General features: G+C 45.5%; 1 long non-coding RNA gene across 1 annotated transcript; it reads right to left on the bottom strand.

Moving 5' to 3' along the window:
* Positions 1–498: 498 nt before the first annotated feature.
* On the bottom strand, positions 499–4,209 carry LOC310831817. Its single transcript, XR_014557987.1, has 2 exons — positions 3,488–4,209; positions 499–970 (listed from the first exon to the last, which is right to left on the bottom strand). It is a non-coding gene; the product is annotated as an uncharacterized lncRNA (long non-coding RNA).
* Positions 4,210–8,111: the final 3,902 nt, after the last annotated feature.

Below are 8,111 nucleotides of genomic sequence, written 5' to 3' on the forward strand. Positions count from 1 at the left end.
TACCTGAGTGCCAGACAGGTAGCCATTCTAGAAATAACCAACCCAGATGAAGACAAAAGGGTGTGATTAACTTGGCTGGGAAACAGGGAAATGTAAATATCTCTTTTGTTTTGTGTTTGGTGGAGGGCAAGGAGAACCATGGGGCAGGGTCCAGGATGCTCAGATTACTGCCACCAGACCTCCCCTTTCATGATGTAACCATGATGTATTAGTGACGAAGTTTGGGGGGGGTGCAACATGGGGATTAGCAGCTAATAAAAGTTTGGGGGCTCTTTTGTTCGGGGCTTCCATCTTGTTCCACCTTGTGGCAGGTGTGAGTCCTGTTGCGACAGTCTTTAATAAAGTCCAAGCCTACTTACTGGCTGCTGTTTTGCTCTGGTATTCCTGGCTGGTGTCCTTGGTTTTTTGTCCGAGGGAGCCATCATGTTTCTCCGTTAACAGTAGCCACAGGTGGGGAGAGTGTTTCACAAGGACCCCTTCCTTCCCTCTGCCCCAGTACCTGAGGCTTGTCACGTCTCTCCAGGGATTTGGCCAGAGCAAGTTAAACGCTGGGGAAAGGATCCATCCTTGCAAAGAAAACGGAGACATCAGCAGGCACCTGGCTCCCAGCCATGCTAGCACCTGTGGCGCATGAGGGTGGGGGACGTGGAAAGGAAGCATTCCTGTAATATAGGGCACTCAATTCGCATTTCCTCCTACCTGATCTTAGAACATTTCCCCACTTTGCCTCCATACAGGCATCTCGGCTCCGTCCCAGCCAGCTTAGCTCAGAAGCAGCAGCCAAAGACTCCTATTTCTCTGAGCTGCTCTCTTAATTAGATGAAACTTTGACTGCTGGTTCTACATCAAAGACGGCCAAGACTGAGCCATGCCTGCACAAAGGGGCAGTGGGGAAGAGGTGCAAGGGATGGCAGCTGGGAACCACCGGGATGTTCTCTGGTCCTTCATCCTGGGAGCTGAAGCCTGATCCCTGGAGCCATGGCCCTGTGGAGGAAACAGGATATAGTATGGGGTCTATCTGCCCGTGGATTCCCCAATTATTGCATTGCCACACCGTGCTGCTGTGCAAACTCACAGGGCATAAAATCGCTGACGGCTCCTGAGTTTTGTAATGCTCGCAGTTGTACTCTGCGTCCATCTGCGAACTATAGCGCCGCACACGAACTGAGACTGGGAAGGTGGTGGAGGAGGCCCTGTGTTGTTACAGAGGTTACAGAAACTTTCCAGCATGAGAGCAGAAAGGAGATGCTCTTGTCTTGAAGTGGGTGGGCGAAGCTTTCTTTGGGAGCAATGTCAGGGCAGGAGCATTGGGCATCCATTCCCCACGACTGCCAGGAGGATACCAGGTCCTTCTTCCTCCACAGGGCCACGCTTCAAAAGAATGGTCTCCATCGCCACTTCCCAAGCTGACGAACAAGAGCAAAACTCCGTCATCCATGGCATTCCAGTCCAGCCTTTGTGGATTGTAAAGTCCTTCCAAGTCGTTGAAGGAATCCATGCTACTCAGTGCCTTGCATGTCTTCTAGGATGTCCCAGTTGCTGTCTGAATGTGCCTGACGAGGAGAACGGCATGACTGGCACATGTCAAAACTAAATAAATAAATCGGAGCAACTGGTTGCTTTCAATATGCCGGTGATCAAATAATATTTCATGATAAACATTGTTAAAAAGGAAAAATAACAAGCAGTTTTCTTTCCTTCTCTGTCTTTTCTGGCTGCTGCTTTGAACTCTGCTTAAAAAGCCTGGAGCCAGCTGGTTCTCATCAGTGCCTTCTCTGCAGAGTCCTTGGAGCTGCAGGTGAAGTCACTACACCTTCTCCCTGTTCAGGTTGCTGTTCAGCAGGTGAAGCTGATTCATGCTCCATGACGCTATTCCCTGTCCCAAGATGCCCCTCCACCTGCCAGATGGGTGCTGGCTTTCGGGAAGTAAGATGGTGGAAGTGTTGGACCAACAAGAGGTAGGGGAAGCATGTGCATGTGAGGCATATTCCCAAGAGCATTCCATGAAGTCCATGTCCATGAAATTTGCCCTAGACCCCAAATCTATCATCTTCTTCTTTGGTGATCACTTGTAGCCAAGTAAGATTGTCTTACATGAACACGGTCTTAACAGTGAGCCCATAAGTGACTGTGGAGGCCAATTCTGGATCCACATGTCCTTCCACAGTGGGGACATAAGTTTCTGGGCGGGAGTTGATCACAGTGAGGGTTTGCCAAGTGTGCCTTCCTTTTAGCTTGTTTCTCCCTTTTGTCCTGAGTTTGAGCATCTTCCAAGTCCATGACACCTTTGGTAAAGGCTGTTCCCCAATTGGAGCACTCCATTGTTTCACGATTGTTGGAGTTTATACTACATTTTTAAAGATTTGCCTGGAGCAGATCTTGTGACAAAATCGATTACATTTTTGTGGCATTATCAGCTGATTTTTGTCAACACTTATCATCCTAAATATGTTTTTAAGAGAAAAAAATGTTTTTCCAACAACATATATTGATTACCTGATAGAAACATCGATTGCTGTAAACTGAATGGTGGGCATTGATAAAGGTAAGTACACATAAATTGCATGTTGCTTCACCATTTTTCAAACTTCAGGGCTTGAACTTCCATTTCTTGGAACTCCTGGAATGTACAGCGGCAGGGAGGTCTCTCTTCAGAGTCCAACAGTAGTCAGTCATCATGACTGCGTCCCAGCGACCCTGATACCTGGTCTCCATCTCTTTCATGTCCTGATGGAATCTCTCCCCCTGCTCGTCACTCATTGAACCCAGGTTCTCAGGAAACCGGTCCATATGTGAAAATAGGTAGTGCATCTTGACGCTCATGTTGCACCCCAGGTTGCTGAAAGCAGTCAGCATGTTGTTGACAAGTTCTGCATAGTTTCTGGTCTTATTGTTGCTAAGAAAGTTCTTCACTACCAGAACAAATGCCTTCCACGCTTCCAGTTCCACTTCTTTCATTGAGTTTCCGAACTCTGGATCTCTGATGAGCTGACGGATCTGAGGACCGTCAAAAATGCCAGCTTTCAACTTCTCCATCGTCAATCCTGGAAAAGCCTGGCACAAGTAGGTGAAGCAGTCACCATCCTTGTCCAGAGCCTTGGTGAACTGCTTGATTAAGCCGAGCTTGATGTGCAGCGGTGGGAAGAGTATTCTGTCTCTGTCCACCAGAGGGTTGTTGATGACGTTCCTTTCTTTGCAAGGCACCAATTCCTCCTGCACAGGCCAGTCCTTCTTTGTGTAATGCCAGCTGATGTCACAAAGTGTCCCTTCGCAAGCAAGCCCTATATTGCCCTGCAAGAAGGATGCCTGTCAGATGATGATGAGAGACTTACTGAGACAAATCATGATGAGAAAGAACTGTGAAGGTAGGAGGAGCTCCGATGCCCAGAGAAGAGGAGTGGCATAGAATTATTATTATTATTGTTGTTGTTGTTGTTGTTGTTATTATTATTATTATTATTATTATTATTATTATTATTATTATCACCTGTAAGTGGTGCATGTGGCTTGGCTCCCTGGCTTGACTTGTCCGCAGCCATTGAGAAACTTGGCAGGTCCTCAGTTGTGGTCCCCAGATGATATTTTCTGTTGTCAATATCTGGTTGGTGACAAGGTTGAACCATATGGCCTTTCCATGCCTCTATTCTCTTAACTCTAAGGCTGCGTACACATCACACCTTGAAGTCACGGGGTCGTTCCATTAAATGTCAAACTACAGACTCGTTTTTTTCCTAAACATGTTCTAGATCATTTTCAAGAGAATTTCCCAAACTTTCACGATCTTGCCACTGTGTGGGATGGGTTTGAACGGGAAGGAGAGTATACGTTAAATGAAATGTATCCCTCCAGATACCCACAAATGTGAGCTGAACAGGGTTTACAAAACCCCTCCTTGACAGCAAAACTAAAAGCTTAGGGATTAGGCTGCGAAACCTTGTTTTGAGCAAGTCCAGCTATGAAGTCAGCTGCCTTCTGTGATGGAAAGGTTTGTTGAGTCACTGAGTGTGTTTTTTACCCTGCCAGCAAACAGTTACCTAGCAACAGCTTCTGATTGGCCAGAGTTCCAAGGGAGGCAGTTGGAGGGGAGTGAGAAACTGAGAGATTCATTTGGTCCATAGCTGTCAACTTTTCCCTTTTCTTGCGAGGAATCCTATTCAGAATAAGGGAATTTCCCTTAAAAAGGGGGGAAAGTTGACAGCTATGATTTGGTCTGTGAGGGGAATTCTGTCAGGAGAGTTCGTTCTGACTAGAGATAGGAAGTTCCTGGGGAAAAACTGGGGAGATGGGGGGCGACTGTTTTCCCCCCAATTTTTCTGGGTTTTTGCCAGGCCTTCCCATCTCTAGACGGACAGAGCTGAGCAGAGCCAATGACTCTCAGTATATGCTCTAAGGTTCTGAATTGCAGAACACTGTTAAAATAGACAAGACACAGTCCCACACGGTATTTTACAGGGAAAAGGGTCCTCAGAGGGAATACTCTGGCAGGAAATGGCAGTAGTGATTCTGCCAAGGAGGATTTGGAGGTCTGTAAGGAAACAGTCCAGTTGAAATCCTAAATTCCTAAAGTGTGTGTGGAGAAGTCTGATCTATGAAAGTTGTGTAAAAGAAAGTAACTTTAAGCCTGAACAGCATATAGCATATATCTTGAGACAGTGCAGTGGTACCTCGGGTTACATATGCTTCAGGTTACATATGCTTCAGGCTACAGACTCTGCTAACCCAGAAATAATACCTCAGGTTAAGAACTTTGCTTCAGAATGAGAACAGAAATCGTGCTCCGGCAGCGTGGCAGCAGCAGGAGGCCCCATTGGCTAAAGTGGTGCTTCAGGTTAAGAACAGTTTCAGGTTAAGAACAGACCTCCAGAACGAATTAAATACTTTACCCGAGGTACCACTGTATCTGTTAAAAATAAGCAACAGCAGTGTTTGTTACATTTCTGTGGAAGAAGAAGAACCAAAAACTCCTGGTTTTGTTTTTGTCGTTTAGTCGTGTCCGACTCTAAATGACCCCATGGACTCTTGTCTTCCACTGCAGTTTGGTCAAATAAAGTTTGCTTGCAAAAAGTTTTCGCAAAAGAAAATCCCACTGTGGCTCAGGATTCATTCTCCACTGAAAGATTTCACCTGAGGGAAAGGGAAACAGATAGAAGTTGTGGCATGTTAATTCCACGGGGAATCCATGTGCCAGGAGGTTGTGGTGCCAACCTGAGCGAAACAGGACTGGGCTGGAGTGGGGGAGCAGGTCCGTCTAGCCCCAGCCCCTTGACCCCCTCCTTCTGTGCCAGGGGTCAGGCCGTCGTGTGCCCAGGCAGGAGCAGCAAGCATTGGCAGCTAGTGGCGACGTGGGCATGGGCTGCATGGCAGGGGTGCTTGTTCTGCCCCACTCCTTCCCTTGGCCAGCTGGCCAGGCATTCTCAGCAGTATTCAGGCTGTCCCCACAGTAGTCACGGTTTTTGTCAAAATTCTGACATCCTTCCATTCACTCTAAAACTGTGCCAAACACCTGCAAATTGCCCCCTGCAGTTTGGTGGTGCAAACGCTGTGTTTCCAGGTAGGCAAAAAAATGAGCCTTCAGCGACCTTACCCCCCACGGGTCATGGTCATCACTAAAATTCAGGTGTCTTCCGATTCACTAGAAAACAGTGCCAAACACCTGCAAATTGCCCCCTACAACGTTTCGCGGTGCAAATGCTGTGTTTCCAGGTAGGCAAAAAAATGAGCCCTCAGCGCAGTGTGAAGAATGCCCTGTAATGTAGTTTTTAAAACAATTCACTTGCAAAGCAAGTTCAGTCCTGTTTTCCAGCGATCAGCAATTCCTTGAGAAATCATTAACTTTCTCAAGGCTTTACATTTTAGCTCTCCTATCAGAAAGAAAGCCAAGTCACCATTTCGGACGGTGTGTATTATCTTTTTTGAGGAACAGCAGAGAATTTCCTCTGGGTGGCACCAAACGTACAGAGAGGCAAAGAGGAATACTTTTGCCACCATTAAGTGACAATCGCACATTACAATAGCATCACACATTGTTGTCAGAGGCAGTATGTCTGTATAGAATTTTACACATCACTTGGGAAGACAGGCGAACTAATACCAGTGTACTGGAAGAAGCAAAGATCACCAGTGTCAAAGCAGTGATTTTTCAACATCAACTTTTTTTGGACTGTGGCAGAATCCGAGACCAGGGAGAAGAGTCGGTGGAAGAAGATTGGAAGAAATTTAAAGACTATCTACAGAAATATTGTAAAATTAATGAATGTTAGAACGATGTTGGATAGAAATTAAGTGGTTTCCAGCTGTAATGCTTTAAGAGAATATGAAAAAAGGGTTATAAACAGGTAAAAATCTAAGGGTAAGGATTTGCTGAACCAACAATTTGAAGTGGAATACAAAAAAGGGAGGTATGAGGAGGTCCGGGAAATAAGTTAAAGGAAAAGTAGTAAATGGAAAATCTGTGTGTTTTTAATTATTTTTATTTTGTATTTTTGTTATTTTTTTCATTTTTATTGTAACACTTTAAAAAATCTTAATAAATATTCTATTAAAAAAGTAAATGTGCTTAAATCATTAAAAAAAAACACAAAAAACTTTTTTGGACTGGTCATGTTGTGTGGATGCCTGATGATCGTCTTCCAAAGCAACTACTCTATTCCAAACTTAAAAATGGAAAGTGTAATGATGGTGGAGAACAAAATAGCTTTAAAGACTCTCTCAAGGCAAATCTTTAAAAATGTAGTATAAACACCAACAACTGGGAAACACTGGCCGATGAGAGTTCCAGTTGGAGAACAGCCATTACCAAAGGTGTCATGGGCTTTGAAGATGCTCAAACTCAGAACGCAAGGGAGAAATGTGCTAAGAGGAAGGCACGCTTGGCAAACCCTCACCGTGATCAACTCCCGCCCGGAGCCCTATGTCCCCACTGTGGAAGGACGTGTGGATCCAGAACTGGCCTCCACAGTCACTTACGGACTCACTGTTAAAACCATGTTCATGGAAGACAATCTGACTCAGCTACTAGGGATTGCCAAAGAAGAGGATATAACTAGTAGTTGGCAATTGCAAGTGGAGAGAGTGCTGTTGCTTACAGGTCATCTTGACAGGCCTCCTATGACCTTATCAAGGAGGACTGTTCTTCTTGTTCTTTGAGGGGTGGTTTTGGCATATTGAGCTTGCCATTGTACTGGCTTTTTCTGCCGTAAACAATGGAACAGGAAGGAGGAAGCTTTCTCAGCGATGTAAATTGCAATAATCTGTTGACCTTGGCTCCATGATAAGAGTACAGTGGTACCTCGGGTTAAGAACTTAATTCGTTCCGGAGGCCTGTTCTTAACCTGAAACTGTTCTTAACCTGAAGCACCACTTTAGCTAATGGGACCTCCTGCTGCTGCTGTGCCACCAGAGCACGATTTCTGTTCTCATCCTGAAGCAAAGTTCTTAACCCGAGGTACTATTTCTGGGTTAGCGGAGTCTTTAACCGGAAGTGTCTGTAACCGGAAGCGTATGTAACCCAGGGTACCACTGTATCCGTCTTGGGGGCAGAATATCTGAGGTTCAAATCCCCAGCATCTCTAGGTAGGGCTGGGAGAGACTATTAACAACATGGCCACGGACTGAAATCTGGGAGTCGTTGGCAGTCAGTATAGACAATACACTGGTACCTCGGTTCTCAAACACCTTGGTTCCCAAATGCTGAAAACCCGGAAGTGTTCCGGTTTGTGAATGTTTTTCGGAAGTGAAATGTCCAATGCGCTGTCAGCTATTGTTTCTGGGGCGCCTGCACCAATCAGAAGCTGAGCCTTGGTTTTCGAACATTTTGAAAATCAAACAGACTTCCAGAACAGATTAAGTTTGGCGCTGTCATTACTGGCCTTGCTCTGGAGGAACCCAAACTTCTATGCACTAGTGGCCAAAATTGTGGAAACCTTTCGGGGAAAGTGTATTTCCGAGGTTTGATGGCTCGTAACACCGAATTGGCTCTCCAAACACTCATGCTCATTGGCTACATTCAAATGAAGGAAAGCTTACCGCATATCAACCTGAGCAAGTTGTGCTTCCTTTTTCTGGTTATTTGGCTATAACTTTTGGTAGAATACAGATAACTGAACAAACAT

Source organism: Podarcis gaigeae, assembly GCF_964106915.1.
Source record: "Podarcis gaigeae genome assembly, chromosome: 14".
Classification (NCBI taxonomy): domain Eukaryota; kingdom Metazoa; phylum Chordata; class Lepidosauria; order Squamata; family Lacertidae; genus Podarcis; species Podarcis gaigeae.